This window comes from Colius striatus, unplaced genomic scaffold, assembly GCF_028858725.1.
Source record: "Colius striatus isolate bColStr4 unplaced genomic scaffold, bColStr4.1.hap1 scaffold_34, whole genome shotgun sequence".
Lineage (NCBI taxonomy): Eukaryota > Metazoa > Chordata > Aves > Coliiformes > Coliidae > Colius > Colius striatus.
The window spans coordinates 2129948-2151539 of record NW_026908518.1 but is presented as its reverse complement, the minus strand read 5'-3'; positions in this window follow the sequence as shown (position 1 = coordinate 2151539).

The window sequence follows — 21592 nt, the reverse complement described above, 5'->3', positions numbered from 1 at the left end:
TTCAATACCACACTTTTTCTGTTCAGCTCCCATTGAAAAAATACATTTTGTCTGTTAAGTTATGCCACTGAGTATGGGAGCTACAAGAAAGCAGGAAGGCAGACCCCAGCTACAGTAGTCAGTAGGTCCCCATGCAGTCTATCAGCCAGCACGGTGTCACATTTACAGCTGCTTTCCTGTGGGAGCTATCTTCAATACCACAGTTTTTCTGTTCTGCTCCCATTGAAAAAATACATGTGTCTGTTAAGGTATACCACTGAATATGGGAGGTACAAGAAAGCAGGAAGGCAGACCCCAGCTACAGTAGTCAGTACGTCCCCATGCAGTCTATCAGCCAGCACGGTGTCACATTTGCAGCTGCTTTCCTATGGGAGCTATCTTCAATACCACACTTTTTATCCTCAGCTCCCTTTGAAAAAATACATGTGCCTGTTAAGGTATACTACTGAATATGGGAGCTACAAGAAAGCAGGAAGGCAGACCCCAGCTACAGTAGTAAGTACGTCCCCATGCATTCTATCAGCCAGCACAGTGTCACATTTGCAGCTGCTTTCCTGTGGAGCTATCTTCAATACCACACTTTTTCTCCTCAGCTCCCATTGAAAAAAATATATTTTGTCTGTTAAGTTATGTCACTGAGTATGGGAGCTACAAGAAAGCAGGAAGGCAGACCCCAGCTACAGTAGTAAGTAGGTCCCCATGCAGTCTATCAGCCAGCACGGTGTCACATTTGCAGCTGCTTTCCTGTGGGAGCTATCTTCAGTACCACAGTTTTTATCCTCAGCTCCCATTGAAAAAATACATGTGTATGTTAAGTTATACCACTGAGTATGGGAGCTACAAGAAAGCAGGAAGGCAGACCCTGCCGCGAAGTTTTCGGCTCTTGGCCTGAAAAACCCAGGCTTGAAGCCTGAAACCCAGGCACGAAGCCTGAAACCCAGGCACGAAGGCCTGAAACCCAGGCACGAAGGCCTGAAACCCAGGCACGAAGCCTGAAACCCAGGCACAAAAGCCTGAAAAACCCAGGTACAAAGGCCTGAAAAAGCGAGGCACGAATGCCTGAAACCCAGGCACAAAAGCCCGAAAAACCCAGGCACGAAGCCTACTTCATGCGGCGATCAACCCAGGGTCCGATTCTCAGCTGGGTGGGAAGAAATCAGTCCTACTCAATGTGAGTGATAGCAGAAATCTTCTTCTTCATTCAGAGCAGGCTCTAACTTATATACACAGCAGCTTCAAAGCTAGCTCAGCAACAGCAGCTAATAGATTACATTCTTATGCTCATCCTACTTGTGGTTTCTGCGATAAGCAAGCTCCCTCACATTTTCCCATCTTGTTTTTCCCCCGTAGTTGTTTTCCACCTTAGGCTGTTACCTGGTTAGCTGAAAACAGCCCGACCTTGAAGGAAGAGAAAGCGGCCTGCTGTCTACATGACAGAAACTGCTTTAACCATGGCTCTGACTCTGGTCTTGATTGTGCATTAAATTCATATAACTGGAACTCAGATTGCCTTGCCCCATCGGGCCTAACATTATACCCTGGGATCCATGTCCATTCTCCCTTAACCACTCCTCGACAAGACCCCAGCTACAGTAGTAAGTAGGTCCCCATGCAGTCTATCAGCCAGCACGGTGTCACATTTGCAGCTGCTTTCCTGTGGGAGCTATCTTCAATATCACACTCTTTCTCCTCCCCTCATTGAAAAAATACATGTGTCTGTTAAGTTATGCCACTGAGTATGGGAGCTACAAGAAAGCAGGAAGGCAGACCCCAGCTACAGTAGTCAGTAGGTCCCCATGCAGTCTATCAGCCAGCACGGTGTCACATTTGCAGCTGCTTTCCTGTGGGAGCTATCTTCAATACCACAGTTTTTATCCTCAGCTCCCTTTGACAAAATACATGTGTATGTTAAGTTATGCCACTGAGTATGGGAGCTACAAGAAAGCAGGAAGACAGACCCCAGCTACAGTAGTAAGTAGGTCCCCATGCAGTCTATCAGCCAGCACAGTGTCACATTTGCAGCTGCTTTCCTGTGGGAGCTATCTTCAATACCACATTTTTTCTCCTCAGCTCCCATTGAAAAAAATACATTTTGTCTGTTAAGTTATGCCACTGAGTATGGGAGCTACAAGAAAGCAGGAAGGCAGACCCCAGCTACAGTAGTAAGTAGGTCCCCATGCAGTCTATCAGCCAGCACGGTGTCACATTTGCAGCTGCTTTCCTATGGGAGCTATCTTCAGTACTACAGTTTTTATCCTCAGCTCCCATTGAAAAAATACATGTGTCTGTTAAGTTATGCCACTGAGTATGGGAGCTACAAGAAAGCAGGAAGGCAGACCCTGCCGCGAAGTTTTCGGCTCTTGGCCTGAAAAACCCAGGCTTGAAGCCTGAAACTCAGGCACGAATGCCTTAAACCCAGGCACGAAGCCGGAAACCCAGGCACGAAGCCTGAAACCCAGGTACAAGAGCCTAAAAAACCCAGGCACAAAGGACTGAAAAACCCAGGCATGAAGGCCTGAAACCCAGGCACAAAAGCCTGAAAAACCCAGGCACGAAGCCTACTTCATGCGGCGATCAACCCAGGGTTCGATTCTCAGCTGGGTGGGAAGAAATCAGTCCTACTCAATGTGAGTGATAGCAGAAATCTTCTTCTTCATTGAGAGCAGGCTCTAACTTATATACACAGCAGCTTCAAAGCTAGCTCAGCAACAGCAGCTAATAGATTACATTCTTATGCTCATCCTACTTGCGGTTTCTGCGATAAGCAAGCTCCCTCACATTTTCCCATCTTGTTTTTCCCCCGTAGTTGTTTTCCACCTTGGGCTGTTACCTCGTTAGCTGAAAACAGCCCGACCTTGAAGGAAGAGAAAGCGGCCTGCTGTCTACATGACAGAAACTGCTTTAACCATGGCTCTGACTCTGGTCTTGATTGTGCATTAAATTCATATAACTGGAACTCAGATTGCCTTGCCCCATCGGGCCTAACATTATACCCTGGGATCCATGTCCATTCTCCCTTAACCACTCCTCGACAACACCCCAGCTACAGTAGTAAGTAGGTCCCCATGCAGTCTATCAGCCAGCACGGTGTCACATTTGCAGCTGCTTTCCTGTGGGAGCTATCTTCAATACCACAGTTTTTATCCTCAGCTCCCATTGAAAAAATACATGTGTCTGTTAAGTTATGCCACTGAGTATGGGAGCTACAAGAAAGCAGGAAGGCAGACCCCAGCTACAGTAGTAAGTAGGTCCCCATGCAGTCTATCAGCCAGCACGGTGTCACATTTGCAGCTGCTTTCCTGTGGGAGCTATCTTCAATACCACACTTTTTCTGTTCAGCTCCCATTGAAAAAATACATGTGTCTGTTAAGTTATGCCACTGAGTATGGGAGCTACAAGAAAGCAGGAAGGCAGACCCCAGCTACAGTAGTCAGTAGGTCCCCATGCAGTCTATCAGCCAGCACGGTGTCACATTTGCAGCTGCTTTCCTGTGGGAGCTATCTTCAATACCACAGTTTTTATCCTCAGCTCCCTTTGACAAAATACATGTGTATGTTAAGTTATGCCACTGAGTATGGGAGCTACAAGAAAGCAGGAAGGCAGACCCCAGCTACAGTAGTAAGTAGGTCCCCATGCAGTCTATCAGCCAGCACAGTGTCACATTTGCAGCTGCTTTCCTGTGGGAGCTATCTTCAATACCACATTTTTTCTCCTCAGCTCCCATTGAAAAAAATACATTTTGTCTGTTAAGTTATGCCACTGAGTATGGGAGCTACAAGAAAGCAGGAAGGCAGACCCCAGCTACAGTAGTAAGTAGGTCCCCATGCAGTCTATCAGCCAGCACGGTGTCACATTTGCAGCTGCTTTCCTGTGGGAGCTATCTTCAGTACCACAGCTTTTATCCTCAGCTCCCATTGAAAAAATACATGTGTCTGTTAAGTTATGCCACTGAGTATGGGAGCTACAAGAAAGCAGGAAGGCAGACCCTGCCGCGAAGTTTTCGGCTCTTGGCCTGGAAAACCCAGGCTTGAAGCCTGAAACTCAGGCACGAAGGCCTGAAACCCAGGCACGAAGCCTGAAACCAGGGCACGAAGGCCTTAAACCCAGGCACGAAGCCGGAAACCCAGGCACGAAGGCCGGAAACCCAGGCACGAAGCCTGAAAACCCAGGCACGAAGCCTGAAAACCCAGGCACGAAGCCTGAAACCCAGGTACAAGAGCCTGAAAAACCCAGGCACAAAGGACTGAAAAACCCAGGCACGAAGGCCTGAAACCCAGGCACAAAAGCCTGAAAAACCCAGGCACGAAGCCTAATTCATGCGGCGATCAACCCACGGTCCGATTCTCAGCTGGGTGGGAAGAAATCAGTCCTACTCAATGTGAGTGATAGCAGAAATCTTCTTCTTCATTGAGAGCAGGCTCTAACTTATATACACAGCAGCTTCAAAGCTAGCTCAGCAACAGCAGCTAATAGATTACATTCTTATGCTCATCCTACTTGCGGTTTCTGCGATAAGCAAGCTCCCTCACATTTTCCCATCTTGTTTTTCCCCCGTAGTTGTTTTCCACCTTGGGCTGTTACCTCGTTAGCTGAAAACAGCCCGACCTTGAAGGAAGAGAAAGCGGCCTGCTGTCTACATGACAGAAACTGCTTTAACCATGGCTCTGACTCTGGTCTTGATTGTGCATTAAATTCATATAACTGGAACTCAGATTGCCTTGCCCCATCGGGCCTAACATTATACCCTGGGATCCATGTCCATTCTCCCTTAACCACTCCTCGACAACACCCCAGCTACAGTAGTAAGTAGGTCCCCATGCAGTCTATCAGCCAGCACGGTGTCACATTTGCAGCTGCTTTCCTGTGGGAGCTATCTTCAATACCACAGTTTTTATCCTCAGCTCCCTTTGAAAAAATACATGTGTCTGTTAAGTTATGCCACTGAGTATGGGAGCTACAAGAAAGCAGGAAGGCAGACCCCAGCTACAGTAGTAAGTAGGTCCCCATGCAGTCTATCAGCCAGCACGGTGTCACATTTGCAGCTGCTTTCCTGTGGGAGCTATCTTCAATACCACACTTTTTCTGTTCAGCTCCCATTGAAAAAATACATGTGTCTGTTAAGTTATGCCACTGAGTATGGGAGCTACAAGAAAGCAGGAAGGCAGACCCCAGCTACAGTAGTCAGTAGGTCCCCATGCAGTCTATCAGCCAGCACGGTGTCACATTTGCAGCTGCTTTCCTGTGGGAGCTATCTTCAATACCACAGTTTTTATCCTCAGCTCCCTTTGACAAAATACATGTGTATGTTAAGTTATGCCACTGAGTATGGGAGCTACAAGAAAGCAGGAAGGCAGACCCCAGCTACAGTAGTAAGTAGGTCCCCATGCAGTCTATCAGCCAGCACGGTGTCACATTTGCAGCTGCTTTCCTGTGGGAGCTATCTTCAGTACCACAGTTTTTATCCTCAGCTCCCTTTGAAAAAATACATGTGTATGTTAAGTTATGCCACTGAGTATGGGAGCTACAAGAAAGCAGGAAGGCAGACCCTGCCGCGAAGTTTTCGGCTCTTGGCCTAAAAAACCCAGGCTTGAAGCCTGAAATCCAGGCACGAAGGCCTGAAACCCAGGCACGAAGCCTGAAACCCAGGCACGAAGACCTTAAACCCAGGCACGAAGCCTGAAAACCCAGGCACGAAGCCTGAAACCCAGGTACAAGAGCCTGAAAAACCCAGGCACAAAGGACTGAAAAACCCAGGCACGAAGGCCTGAAACCCAGGCACAAAAGCCTGAAAAACCCAGGCACGAAGCCTACTTCATGCGGCGATTAACCCAGGGTCCGATTCTCAGCTGGGTGGGAAGAAATCAGTCCTACTCAATGTGAGTGATAGCAGAAATCTTCTTCTTCATTGAGAGCAGGCTCTAACTTATATACACAGCAGCTTCAAAGCTAGCTCAGCAACAGCAGCTAATAGATTACATTCTTATGCTCATCCTACTTGCGGTTTCTGCGATAAGCAAGCTCCCTCACATTTTCCCATCTTGTTTTTCCCCCGTAGTTGTTTTCCACCTTGGGCTGTTACCTCGTTAGCTGAAAACAGCCCGACCTTGAAGGAAGAGAAAGCGGCCTGCTGTCTACATGACAGAAACTGCTTTAACCATGGCTCTGACTCTGGTCTTGATTGTGCATTAAATTCATATAACTGGAACTCAGATTGCCTTGCCCCATCGGGCCTAACATTATACCCTGGGATCCATGTCCATTCTCCCTTAACCACTCCTCGACAAGAGCCCAGCTACAGTAGTAAGTAGGTCCCCATGCAGTCTATCAGCCAGCACGGTGTCACATTTGCAGCTGCTTTCCTGTGGGAGCTATCTTCAATACCACAGTTTTTATCCTCAGCTCCCTTTGAAAAAATACATGTGTCTGTTAAGTTATGCCACTGAGTATGGGAGCTACAAGAAAGCAGGAAGGCAGACCCCAGCTACAGTAGTAAGTAGGTCCCCATGCAGTCTATCAGCCAGCACGGTGTCACATTTGCAGCTGCTTTCCTGTGGGAGCTATCTTCAATACCACACTTTTTCTGTTCAGCTCCCATTGAAAAAATATATGTGTCTGTTAAGGTATACCGCTGAGTATGGGAGCTACAAGAAAGCAGGAAGGCAGACCCCAGCTACAGTAGTCAGTAGGTCCCCATGCAGTCTATCAGCCAGCACGGTGTCACATTTGCAGCTGCTTTCCTGTGGGAGCTATCTTCAATACCACAGTTTTTATCCTCAGCTCCCTTTGAAAAAATACATGTGTCTGTTAAGTTATGCCACTGAGTATGGGAGCTACAAGAAAGCAGGAAGGCAGACCCCAGCTACAGTAGTAAGTAGGTCCCCATGCAGTCTATCAGCCAGCACGGTGTCACATTTGCAGCTGCTTTCCTGTGGGAGCTATCTTCAATACCACACTCTTTCTCCTCCCCTCATTGAAAAAATACATGTGCCTGTTAAGTTATGCCACTGAGTATGGGAGCTAAAAGAAAGCAGGAAGGCAGACCCCAGCTACAGTAGTAAGTAGGTCCCCATGCAGTCTATCAGCCAGCACGGTGTCACATTTGCAGCTGCTTTCCTGTGGGAGCTATCTTCAATACCACAGTTTTTATCCTCAGCTCCCTTTGACAAAATACATTTTGTCTGTTAAGTTATGCCACTAAGTATGGGAGCTACAAGAAAGCAGGAAGGCAGACCCCAGCTACAGAAGTCAGTACCTCCCCATGCAGTCTATCAGCCAGCACGGTGTCACATGTGCAGCTGCTTTCCTGTGGGAGCTATCTTCAATACCACACTTTTTCTGTTCAGCTCCCATTGAAAAAATACATTTTGTCTGTTAAGTTATGCCACTGAGTATGGGAGCTACAAGAAAGCAGGAAGGCAGACCCCAGCTACAGTAGTAAGTAGGTCCCCATGCAGTCTATCAGCCAGCACGGTGTCACATTTACAGCTGCTTTCCTGTGGGAGCTATCTTCAATACCACAGTTTTTCTGTTTTGCTCCCATTGAAAAAATACATGTGTCTGTTAAGGTATACCACTGAATATGGGAGGTACAAGAAAGCAGGAAGGCAGACCCCAGCTACAGTAGTCAGTACGTCCCCATGCAGTCTATCAGCCAGCACGGTGTCACATTTGCAGCTGCTTTCCTATGGGAGCTATCTTCAATACCACACTTTTTATCCTCAGCTCCCTTTGAAAAAATACATGTGCCTGTTAAGGTATACCACTGAATATGGGAGCTACAAGAAAGCAGGAAGGCAGACCCCAGCTACAGTAGTAAGTAGGTCCCCATGCAGTCTATCAGCCAGCACGGTGTCACATTTGCAGCTGCTTTCCTGTGGGAGCTATCTTCAATACCACACTTTTTCTCCTCAGCTCCCATTGAAAAAAATATATTTTGTCTGTTAAGTTATGTCACTGAGTATGGGAGCTACAAGAAAGCAGGAAGGCAGACCCCAGCTACAGTAGTAAGTAGGTCCCCATGCAGTCTATCAGCCAGCACGGTGTCACATTTGCAGCTGCTTTCCTATGGGAGCTATCTTCAGTACCACAGTTTTTATCCTCAGCTCCCATTGAAAAAATACATGTGTATGTTAAGTTATGCCACTGAGTATGGGAGCTACAAGAAAGCAGGAAGGCAGACCCTGCCGCGAAGTTTTCGGCTCTTGGCCTGAAAAACCCAGGCTTGAAGCCTGAAACCCAGGCTTGAAGCCTGAAACCCAGGCACGAAGGCCTGAAACCCAGGCACGAAGGCCTGAAACCCAGGCACGAAGTCTGAAACCCAGGCACGAAGGCCTGAAACCCAGGCACGAAGCCTGAAACCCAGGCACAAAAGCCTGAAAAACCCAGGCACAAAGGACTGAAAAAGCGAGGCACGAATGCCTGAAACCCAGGCACAAAAGCCCGAAAAACCCAGGCACGAAGCCTACTTCATGCGGCGATCAACCCAGGGTCCGATTCTCAGCTGGGTGGGAAGAAATCAGTCCTACTCAATGTGAGTGATAGCAGAAATCTTCTTCTTCATTCAGAGCAGGCTCTAACTTATATACACAGCAGCTTCAAAGCTAGCTCAGCAACAGCAGCTAATAGATTACATTCTTATGCTCATCCTACTTGTGGTTTCTGCGATAAGCAAGCTCCCTCACATTTTCCCATCTTGTTTTTCCACCGTAGTTGTTTTCCACCTTAGGCTGTTACCTGGTTAGCTGAAAACAGCCCGACCTTGAAGGAAGAGAAAGCGGCCTGCTGTCTACATGACAGAAACTGCTTTAACCATGGCTCTGACTCTGGCCTTGATTGTGCATTAAATTCATATAACTGGAACTCAGATTGCCTTGCCCCATCGGGCCTACCATTATACCCTGGGATCCATGTCCATTCTCCCTTAACCACTCCTCGACAAGACCCCAGCTACAGTAGTAAGTAGGTCCCCATGCAGTCTATCAGCCAGCACGGTGTCACATTTGCAGCTGCTTTCCTGTGGGAGCTATCTTCAATACCACACTTTTTCTCCTCAGCTCCCATTGAAAAAAATACATTTTGTCTGTTAAGTTATGCCACTGAGTATGGGAGCTACAAGAAAGGAGGAAGGCAGACCCCAGCTACAGTAGTCAGTACGTCCCCATGCAGTCTATCAGCCAGCACGGTGTCCCATTTGCAGCTGCTTTTCTGTGGGAGCTATCGTCAATACCACACTTTTTCTCCTCAGCTCCCATTGAAAAAATACATGTGTCCTTTAAGTTATGCCACTGAGTATGGGAGCTACCAGAAAGCAGGAAGGCAGACCCCAGCTACAGTAGTAAGTAGGTCTCCATGCAGTCTATCAGCCAGCACGGTGTCACATTTGCAGCTGCTTTTCTGTGGGAGCTATCGTCAATACCACACTTTTTCTCCTCAGCTCCCATTGAAAAAATACATGTGTATGTTAAGTTATGCCACTGAGTATGGGAGCTACAAGAAAGCAGGAAGGCAGACCCCAGCTACAGTAGTCAGTAGGTCCCCATGCAGTCTATCAGCCAGCACGGTGTCACATTTGCAGCTGCTTTCCTGTGGGAGCTATCTTCAATACCACACTTTTTATCCTCAGCTCCCTTTGACAAAATACATTTTGTCTGTTAAGTTATGCCACTAAGTATGGGAGCTACAAGAAAGGAGGAAGGCAGACCCCAGCTACAGTAGTAAGTAGGTCCCCATGCAGTCTATCAGCCAGCACGGTGTCACATGTGCAGCTGCTTTCCTGTGGGAGCTATCTTCAATACCACACTTTTTCTGTTCAGCTCCCATTGAAAAAATACATTTTGTCTGTTAAGTTATGCCACTGAGTATGGGAGCTACAAGAAAGCAGGAAGGCAGACCCCAGCTACAGTAGTCAGTAGGTCCCCATGCAGTCTATCAGCCAGCACGGTGTCACATTTACAGCTGCTTTCCTGTGGGAGCTATCTTCAATACCACAGTTTTTCTGTTCTGCTCCCATTGAAAAAATACATGTGTCTGTTAAGGTATACCACTGAATATGGGAGGTACAAGAAAGCAGGAAGGCAGACCCCAGCTACAGTAGTCAGTACGTCCCCATGCAGTCTATCAGCCAGCACGGTGTCACATTTGCAGCTGCTTTCCTATGGGAGCTATCTTCAATACCACACTTTTTATCCTCAGCTCCCTTTGAAAAAATACATGTGCCTGTTAAGGTATACTACTGAATATGGGAGCTACAAGAAAGCAGGAAGGCAGACCCCAGCTACAGTAGTAAGTACGTCCCCATGCATTCTATCAGCCAGCACAGTGTCACATTTGCAGCTGCTTTCCTGTGGAGCTATCTTCAATACCACACTTTTTCTCCTCAGCTCCCATTGAAAAAAATATATTTTGTCTGTTAAGTTATGTCACTGAGTATGGGAGCTACAAGAAAGCAGGAAGGCAGACCCCAGCTACAGTAGTAAGTAGGTCCCCATGCAGTCTATCAGCCAGCACGGTGTCACATTTGCAGCTGCTTTCCTGTGGGAGCTATCTTCAGTACCACAGTTTTTATCCTCAGCTCCCATTGAAAAAATACATGTGTATGTTAAGTTATACCACTGAGTATGGGAGCTACAAGAAAGCAGGAAGGCAGACCCTGCCGCGAAGTTTTCGGCTCTTGGCCTGAAAAACCCAGGCTTGAAGCCTGAAACCCAGGCACGAAGCCTGAAACCCAGGCACGAAGGCCTGAAACCCAGGCACGAAGGCCTGAAACCCAGGCACGAAGCCTGAAACCCAGGCACAAAAGCCTGAAAAACCCAGGTACAAAGGCCTGAAAAAGCGAGGCACGAATGCCTGAAACCCAGGCACAAAAGCCCGAAAAACCCAGGCACGAAGCCTACTTCATGCGGCGATCAACCCAGGGTCCGATTCTCAGCTGGGTGGGAAGAAATCAGTCCTACTCAATGTGAGTGATAGCAGAAATCTTCTTCTTCATTCAGAGCAGGCTCTAACTTATATACACAGCAGCTTCAAAGCTAGCTCAGCAACAGCAGCTAATAGATTACATTCTTATGCTCATCCTACTTGTGGTTTCTGCGATAAGCAAGCTCCCTCACATTTTCCCATCTTGTTTTTCCCCCGTAGTTGTTTTCCACCTTAGGCTGTTACCTGGTTAGCTGAAAACAGCCCGACCTTGAAGGAAGAGAAAGCGGCCTGCTGTCTACATGACAGAAACTGCTTTAACCATGGCTCTGACTCTGGTCTTGATTGTGCATTAAATTCATATAACTGGAACTCAGATTGCCTTGCCCCATCGGGCCTAACATTATACCCTGGGATCCATGTCCATTCTCCCTTAACCACTCCTCGACAAGACCCCAGCTACAGTAGTAAGTAGGTCCCCATGCAGTCTATCAGCCAGCACGGGGTCACATTTGCAGCTGCTTTCCTGTGGGAGCTATCTTCAATATCACACTCTTTCTCCTCCCCTCATTGAAAAAATACATGTGTCTGTTAAGTTATGCCACTGAGTATGGGAGCTACAAGAAAGCAGGAAGGCAGACCCCAGCTACAGTAGTCAGTAGGTCCCCATGCAGTCTATCAGCCAGCACGGTGTCACATTTGCAGCTGCTTTCCTGTGGGAGCTATCTTCAATACCACAGTTTTTATCCTCAGCTCCCTTTGACAAAATACATGTGTATGTTAAGTTATGCCACTGAGTATGGGAGCTACAAGAAAGCAGGAAGACAGACCCCAGCTACAGTAGTAAGTAGGTCCCCATGCAGTCTATCAGCCAGCACAGTGTCACATTTGCAGCTGCTTTCCTGTGGGAGCTATCTTCAATACCACATTTTTTCTCCTCAGCTCCCATTGAAAAAAATACATTTTGTCTGTTAAGTTATGCCACTGAGTATGGGAGCTACAAGAAAGCAGGAAGGCAGACCCCAGCTACAGTAGTAAGTAGGTCCCCATGCAGTCTATCAGCCAGCACGGTGTCACATTTGCAGCTGCTTTCCTATGGGAGCTATCTTCAGTACCACAGTTTTTATCCTCAGCTCCCATTGAAAAAATACATGTGTCTGTTAAGTTATGCCACTGAGTATGGGAGCTACAAGAAAGCAGGAAGGCAGACCCTGCCGCGAAGTTTTCGGCTCTTGGCCTGAAAAACCCAGGCTTGAAGCCTGAAACTCAGGCACGAATGCCTTAAACCCAGGCACGAAGCCGGAAACCCAGGCACGAAGCCTGAAACCCAGGTACAAGAGCCTAAAAAACCCAGGCACAAAGGACTGAAAAACCCAGGCATGAAGGCCTGAAACCCAGGCACAAAAGCCTGAAAAACCCAGGCACGAAGCCTACTTCATGCGGCGATCAACCCAGGGTTCGATTCTCAGCTGGGTGGGAAGAAATCAGTCCTACTCAATGTGAGTGATAGCAGAAATCTTCTTCTTCATTGAGAGCAGGCTCTAACTTATATACACAGCAGCTTCAAAGCTAGCTCAGCAACAGCAGCTAATAGATTACATTCTTATGCTCATCCTACTTGCGGTTTCTGCGATAAGCAAGCTCCCTCACATTTTCCCATCTTGTTTTTCCCCCGTAGTTGTTTTCCACCTTGGGCTGTTACCTCGTTAGCTGAAAACAGCCCGACCTTGAAGGAAGAGAAAGCGGCCTGCTGTCTACATGACAGAAACTGCTTTAACCATGGCTCTGACTCTGGTCTTGATTGTGCATTAAATTCATATAACTGGAACTCAGATTGCCTTGCCCCATCGGGCCTAACATTATACCCTGGGATCCATGTCCATTCTCCCTTAACCACTCCTCGACAACACCCCAGCTACAGTAGTAAGTAGGTCCCCATGCAGTCTATCAGCCAGCACGGTGTCACATTTGCAGCTGCTTTCCTGTGGGAGCTATCTTCAATACCACAGTTTTTATCCTCAGCTCCCATTGAAAAAATACATGTGTCTGTTAAGTTATGCCACTGAGTATGGGAGCTACAAGAAAGCAGGAAGGCAGACCCCAGCTACAGTAGTAAGTAGGTCCCCATGCAGTCTATCAGCCAGCACGGTGTCACATTTGCAGCTGCTTTCCTGTGGGAGCTATCTTCAATACCACACTTTTTCTGTTCAGCTCCCATTGAAAAAATACATGTGTCTGTTAAGTTATGCCACTGAGTATGGGAGCTACAAGAAAGCAGGAAGGCAGACCCCAGCTACAGTAGTCAGTAGGTCCCCATGCAGTCTATCAGCCAGCACGGTGTCACATTTGCAGCTGCTTTCCTGTGGGAGCTATCTTCAATACCACAGTTTTTATCCTCAGCTCCCTTTGACAAAATACATGTGTATGTTAAGTTATGCCACTGAGTATGGGAGCTACAAGAAAGCAGGAAGGCAGACCCCAGCTACAGTAGTAAGTAGGTCCCCATGCAGTCTATCAGCCAGCACAGTGTCACATTTGCAGCTGCTTTCCTGTGGGAGCTATCTTCAATACCACATTTTTTCTCCTCAGCTCCCATTGAAAAAAATACATTTTGTCTGTTAAGTTATGCCACTGAGTATGGGAGCTACAAGAAAGCAGGAAGGCAGACCCCAGCTACAGTAGTAAGTAGGTCCCCATGCAGTCTATCAGCCAGCACGGTGTCACATTTGCAGCTGCTTTCCTATGGGAGCTATCTTCAGTACCACAGTTTTTATCCTCAGCTCCCATTGAAAAAATACATGTGTCTGTTAAGTTATGCCACTGAGTATGGGAGCTACAAGAAAGCAGGAAGGCAGACCCTGCCGCGAAGTTTTCGGCTCTTGGCCTGAAAAACCCAGGCTTGAAGCCTGAAACTCAGGCACGAATGCCTTAAACCCAGGCACGAAGCCGGAAACCCAGGCACGAAGCCTGAAACCCAGGTACAAGAGCCTAAAAAACCCAGGCACAAAGGACTGAAAAACCCAGGCATGAAGGCCTGAAACCCAGGCACAAAAGCCTGAAAAACCCAGGCACGAAGCCTACTTCATGCGGCGATCAACCCAGGGTTCGATTCTCAGCTGGGTGGGAAGAAATCAGTCCTACTCAATGTGAGTGATAGCAGAAATCTTCTTCTTCATTGAGAGCAGGCTCTAACTTATATACACAGCAGCTTCAAAGCTAGCTCAGCAACAGCAGCTAATAGATTACATTCTTATGCTCATCCTACTTGCGGTTTCTGCGATAAGCAAGCTCCCTCACATTTTCCCATCTTGTTTTTCCCCCGTAGTTGTTTTCCACCTTGGGCTGTTACCTCGTTAGCTGAAAACAGCCCGACCTTGAAGGAAGAGAAAGCGGCCTGCTGTCTACATGACAGAAACTGCTTTAACCATGGCTCTGACTCTGGTCTTGATTGTGCATTAAATTCATATAACTGGAACTCAGATTGCCTTGCCCCATCGGGCCTAACATTATACCCTGGGATCCATGTCCATTCTCCCTTAACCACTCCTCGACAACACCCCAGCTACAGTAGTAAGTAGGTCCCCATGCAGTCTATCAGCCAGCACGGTGTCACATTTGCAGCTGCTTTCCTGTGGGAGCTATCTTCAATACCACAGTTTTTATCCTCAGCTCCCATTGAAAAAATACATGTGTCTGTTAAGTTATGCCACTGAGTATGGGAGCTACAAGAAAGCAGGAAGGCAGACCCCAGCTACAGTAGTAAGTAGGTCCCCATGCAGTCTATCAGCCAGCACGGTGTCACATTTGCAGCTGCTTTCCTGTGGGAGCTATCTTCAATACCACACTTTTTCTGTTCAGCTCCCATTGAAAAAATACATGTGTCTGTTAAGTTATGCCACTGAGTATGGGAGCTACAAGAAAGCAGGAAGGCAGACCCCAGCTACAGTAGTCAGTAGGTCCCCATGCAGTCTATCAGCCAGCACGGTGTCACATTTGCAGCTGCTTTCCTGTGGGAGCTATCTTCAATACCACAGTTTTTATCCTCAGCTCCCTTTGACAAAATACATGTGTATGTTAAGTTATGCCACTGAGTATGGGAGCTACAAGAAAGCAGGAAGGCAGACCCCAGCTACAGTAGTAAGTAGGTCCCCATGCAGTCTATCAGCCAGCACAGTGTCACATTTGCAGCTGCTTTCCTGTGGGAGCTATCTTCAATACCACATTTTTTCTCCTCAGCTCCCATTGAAAAAAATACATTTTGTCTGTTAAGTTATGCCACTGAGTATGGGAGCTACAAGAAAGCAGGAAGGCAGACCCCAGCTACAGTAGTAAGTAGGTCCCCATGCAGTCTATCAGCCAGCACGGTGTCACATTTGCAGCTGCTTTCCTGTGGGAGCTATCTTCAGTACCACAGTTTTTATCCTCAGCTCCCATTGAAAAAATACATGTGTCTGTTAAGTTATGCCACTGAGTATGGGAGCTACAAGAAAGCAGGAAGGCAGACCCTGCCGCGAAGTTTTCGGCTCTTGGCCTGGAAAACCCAGGCTTGAAGCCTGAAACTCAGGCACGAAGGCCTGAAACCCAGGCACGAAGCCTGAAACCAGGGCACGAAGGCCTTAAACCCAGGCACGAAGCCGGAAACCCAGGCACGAAGGCCGGAAACCCAGGCACGAAGCCTGAAAACCCAGGCACGAAGCCTGAAACCCAGGTACAAGAGCCTGAAAAACCCAGGCACAAAGGACTGAAAAACCCAGGCACGAAGGCCTGAAACCCAGGCACAAAAGCCTGAAAAACCCAGGCACGAAGCCTAATTCATGCGGCGATCAACCCACGGTCCGATTCTCAGCTGGGTGGGAAGAAATCAGTCCTACTCAATGTGAGTGATAGCAGAAATCTTCTTCTTCATTGAGAGCAGGCTCTAACTTATATACACAGCAGCTTCAAAGCTAGCTCAGCAACAGCAGCTAATAGATTACATTCTTATGCTCATCCTACTTGCGGTTTCTGCGATAAGCAAGCTCCCTCACATTTTCCCATCTTGTTTTTCCCCCGTAGTTGTTTTCCACCTTGGGCTGTTACCTCGTTAGCTGAAAACAGCCCGACCTTGAAGGAAGAGAAAGCGGCCTGCTGTCTACATGACAGAAACTGCTTTAACCATGGCTCTGACTCTGGTCTTGATTGTGCATTAAATTCATATAACTGGAACTCAGATTGCCTTGCCCCATCGGGCCTAACATTATACCCTGGGATCCATGTCCATTCTCCCTTAACCACTCCTCGACAACACCCCAGCTACAGTAGTAAGTAGGTCCCCATGCAGTCTATCAGCCAGCACGGTGTCACATTTGCAGCTGCTTTCCTGTGGGAGCTATCTTCAATACCACAGTTTTTATCCTCAGCTCCCATTGAAAAAATACATGTGTCTGTTAAGTTATGCCACTGAGTATGGGAGCTACAAGAAAGCAGGAAGGCAGACCCCAGCTACAGTAGTAAGTAGGTCCCCATGCAGTCTATCAGCCAGCACGGTGTCACATTTGCAGCTGCTTTCCTGTGGGAGCTATCTTCAATACCACACTTTTTCTGTTCAGCTCCCATTGAAAAAATACATGTGTCTGTTAAGTTATGCCACTGAGTATGGGAGCTACAAGAAAGCAGGAAGGCAGACCCCAGCTACAGTAGTAAGTAGGTCCCCATGCAGTCTATCAGCCAGCACGGTGTCACATTTGCAGCTGCTTTCCTGTGGGAGCTATCTTCAATACCACACTTATTCTGTTCAGCTCCCATTGAAAAAATACATGTGTCTGTTAAGTTATGCCACTGAGTATGGGAGCTACAAGAAAGCAGGAAGGCAGACCCCAGCTACAGTAGTCAGTAGGTCCCCATGCAGTCTATCAGCCAGCACGGTGTCACATTTGCAGCTGCTTTCCTGTGGGAGCTATCTTCAATACCACAGTTTTTATCCTCAGCTCCTTTTGACAAAATACATGTGTATGTTAAGTTATGCCACTCAGTATGGGAGCTACAAGAAAGCAGGAAGGCAGACCCCAGCTACAGTAGTAAGTAGGTCCCCATGCAGTCTATCAGCCAGCACAGTGTCACATTTGCAGCTGCTTTCCTGTGGGAGCTATCTTCAATACCACATTTTTTCTCCTCAGCTCCCATTGAAAAAAATACATTTTGTCTGTTAAGTTATGCCACTGAGTATGGGAGCTACAAGAAAGCAGGAAGGCAGACCCCAGCTACAGTAGTAAGTAGGTCCCCATGCAGTCTATCAGCCAGCACGGTGTCACATTTGCAGCTGCTTTCCTGTGGGAGCTATCTTCAGTACCACAGTTTTTATCCTCAGCTCCCATTGAAAAAATACATGTGTCTGTTAAGTTATGCCACTGAGTATGGGAGCTACAAGAAAGCAGGAAGGCAGACCCCAGCTACAGTAGTAAGTAGGTCCCCATGCAGTCTATCAGCCAGCACGGTGTCACATTTGCAGCTGCTTTCCTGTGGGAGCTATCTTCAGTACCACAGTTTTTATCCTCAGCTCCCATTGAAAAAATACATGTGTATGTTAAGTTATGCCACTGAGTATGGGAGCTACAAGAAAGCAGGAAGGCAGACCCTGCCGCGAAGTTTTCGTCTCTTGGCCTGAAAAACCCAGGCTTGAAGCCTGAAACCCAGGCACGAAGCCTGAAACCCAGGCACGAAGGGCTGAAACCCAGGCACGAAGGCCGGAAACCCAGGCACGAAGGCCTGAAACCCAGGCACGAAGCCTGAAACCCAGGCACAAAAGCCTGAAAAACCCAGGTACAAAGGCCTGAAAAAGCGAGGCACGAATGCCTGAAACCCAGGCACAAAAGCCCGAAAAACCCAGGCACGAAGCCTACTTCATGCGGCGATCAACCCAGGGTCCGATTCTCAGCTGGGTGGGAAGAAATCAGTCCTACTCAATGTGAGTGATAGCAGAAATCTTCTTCTTCATTCAGAGCAGGCTCTAACTTATATACACAGCAGCTTCAAAGCTAGCTCAGCAACAGCAGCTAATAGATTACATTCTTATGCTCATCCTACTTGTGGTTTCTGCGATAAGCAAGCTCCCTCACATTTTCCCATCTTGTTTTTCCCCCATAGTTGTTTTCCACCTTAGGCTGTTACCTCGTTAGCTGAAAACAGCCCGACCTTGAAGGAAGAGAAAGCGGCCTGCTGTCTACATGACAGAAACTGCTTTAACCATGGCTCTGACTCTGGTCTTGATTGTGCATTAAATTCATATAACTGGAACTCAGATTGCCTTGCCCCATCGGGCCTAACATTATACCCTGGGATCCATGTCCATTCTCCCTTAACCACTCCTCGACAAGACCGCAGCTACAGTAGTAAGTAGGTCCCCATGCAGTCTATCAGCCAGCACGGTGTCACATTTGCAGCTGCTTTCCTGTGGGAGCTATCTTCAATACCACACTTTTTCTGTTCAGCTCCCATTGAAAAAATACATGTGTCTGTTAAGGTATACCACTGAGTATGGGAGCTACAAGAAAGCAGGAAGGCAGACCCCAGCTACAGTAGTAAGTAGGTCCCCATGCAGTCTATCAGCCAGCACGGTGTCACATTTGCAGCTGCTTTCCTGTGGGAGCTATCTTCAATACCACAGTTTTTATCCTCAGCTCCCTTTGAAAAAATACATGTGTCTGTTAAGTTATGCCACTGAGTATGGGAGCTACAAGAAAGCAGGAAGGCAGACCCCAGCTATAGTAGTAAGTAGGTCCCCATGCAGTCTATCAGCCAGCACGGTGTCACATTTGCAGCTGCTTTCCTGTGGCAGCTATCTTCAATACCACACTCTTTCTCCTCCCCTCATTGAAAAAATACATGTGTCTGTTAAGTTATGCCACTGAGTATGGGAGCTACAAGAAAGCAGGAAGGCAGACCCCAGCTACAGTAGTAAGTAGGTCCCCATGCAGTCTATCAGCCAGCACGGTGTCACATTTGCAGCTGCTTTCCTGTGGGAGCTATCTTCAATACCACACTTTTTCTCCTCAGCTCCCATTGAAAAAAATACATTTTGTCTGTTAAGTTATGCCACTGAGTATGGGAGCTACAAGAAAGCAGGAAGGCAGACCCCAGCTACAGTAGTAAGTAGGTCCCCATGCAGTCTATCAGCCAGCACGGTGTCACATTTGCAGCTGCTTTTCTGTGGGAGCTATCGTCAATACCACACTTTTTCTCCTCAGCTCCCATTGAAAAAATAAATGTGTCCTTTAAGTTATGCCACTGAGTATGGGAGCTACCAGAAAGCAGGAAGGCAGACCCCAGCTACAGTAGTAAGTAGGTCCCCATGCAGTCTATCAGCCAGCACGGTGTCACATTTGCAGCTGCTTTCCTGTGGGAGCTATCTTCAATACCACAGTTTTTATCCTCAGCTCCTTTTGACAAAATACATGTGTATGTTAAGTTATGCCACTAAGTATGGGAGCTACAAGAAAGCAGGAAGGCAGACCCCAGCTTCAGTAGTAAGTAGGTCCCCATGAAGTCTATCAGCCAGCACGGTGTCACATTTGCAGCTGCTTTCCTGTGGGAGCTATCTTCAATACCACACTTTTTCTCCTCAGCTCCCATTGAAAAAAATACATTTTGTCTCTTCAGTTATGCCACTGAGTATGGGAGCTACAAGAAAGCAGGAAGGCAGACCCCAGCTACAGTAGTAAGTAGGTCCCCATGCAGTCTATCAGCCAGCACGGTGTCACATTTGCAGCTGCTTTCCTATGGGAGCTATCTTCAGTACCACAGTTTTTATCCTCAGCTCCCATTGAAAAAATACATGTGTATGTTAAGTTATGCCACTGAGTATGGGAGCTACAAGAAAGCAGGAAGGCAGACCCTGTCGCGAAGTTTTCGGCTCTTGGCCTGAAAAACCCAGGCTTGAAGCCTGAAACTCAGGCACGAAGGCCTGAAACCCAGGCACGAAGCCTGAAACCCAGGCACGAAGGCCTTAAACCCAGGCACGAAGCCTGAAACCCAGGCACGAAGGCCGGAAACCCAGGCACGAAGCCTGAAACCCAGGCACAAAAGCCTGAAACCCAGGTACAAGAGCCTGAAAAACCCAGGCACAAAGGACTGAAAAACCCAGGATCGAAGGCCTGAAACCCAGGCACAAAAGCCTGAAAAACCCAGGCACGAAGCCTACTTCATGCGGCGATCAAACCAGGGTCCGATTCTCAGCTCGGTGGGAAGAAATCAGACCTACTCAATGTGAGTGATAGCAGAAATCTTCTTCTTCATTGAGAGCAGGCTCTAACTTATATACACAGCAGCTTCAAAGCTAGCTCAGCAACAGCAGCTAATAGATTACATTCTTATGCTCATCCTACTTGCGGTTTCTGCGATAAGCAAGCTCCCTCACATTTTCCCATCTTGTTTTTCCCCCGTAGTTGTTTTCCACCTTGGGCTGTTACCTCGTTAGCTGAAAACAGCCCGACCTTGAAGGAAGAGAAAGCGGCCTGCTGTCTACATGACAGAAACTGCTGTAACCATGGCTCTGACTCTGGTCTTGATTGTGCATTAAATTCATATAACTGGAACTCAGATTGCCTTGCCCCATCGGGCCTAACATTATACCCTGGGATCCATGTCCATTCTCCCTTAACCACTCCTCGACAAGAGCCCAGCTACAGTAGTAAGTAGGTCCCCATGCAGTCTATCAGCCAGCACGGTGTCACATTTGCAGCTGCTTTCCTGTGGGAGCTATCTTCAATACCACAGTTTTTATCCTCAGCTCCCATTGAAAAAATACATGTGTCCTTTAAGTTATGCCACTGAGTATGGGAGCTACCAGAAAGCAGGAAGGCAGACCCCAGCTACAGTAGTAAGTAGGTCCCCATGCAGTCTATCAGCCAGCACGGTGTCACATTTGCAGCTGCTTTCCTGTGGGAGCTATCTTCAATACCACACTTTTTCTGTTCAGCTCCCATTGAAAAAAATACATTTTGTCTGTTAAGTTATGCCACTGAGTATGGGAGCTACAAGAAAGCAGGAAGGCAGACCCCAGCTACAGTAGTAAGTAGGTCCCCATGCAGTCTATCAGCCAGCACAGTGTCACATTTGCAGCTGCTTTCCTGTGGGAGCTATCTTCAATACCACAGTTTTTATCCTCAGCTCCCTTTGAAAAAATACATGTGTATGTTAAGTTATGCCACTGAGTATGGGAGCTACAAGAAAGCAGGAAGGCAGACCCTGCCGCGAAGTTTTCGGCTCTTGGCCTAAAAAACCCAGGCTTGAAGCCTGAAATCCAGGCACGAAGGCCTGAAACCCAGGCACGAAGCCTGAAACCCAGGCACGAAGACCTTAAACCCAGGCACGAAGCCTGAAAACCCAGGCACGAAGCCTGAAACCCAGGTACAAGAGCCTGAAAAACCCAGGCACAAAGGACTGAAAAACCCAGGCACGAAGGCCTGAAACCCAGGCACAAAAGCCTGAAAAACCCAGGCACGAAGCCTACTTCATGCGGCGATTAACCCAGGGTCCGATTCTCAGCTGGGTGGGAAGAAATCAGTCCTACTCAATGTGAGTGATAGCAGAAATCTTCTTCTTCATTGAGAGCAGGCTCTAACTTATATACACAGCAGCTTCAAAGCTAGCTCAGCAACAGCAGCTAATAGATTACATTCTTATGCTCATCCTACTTGCGGTT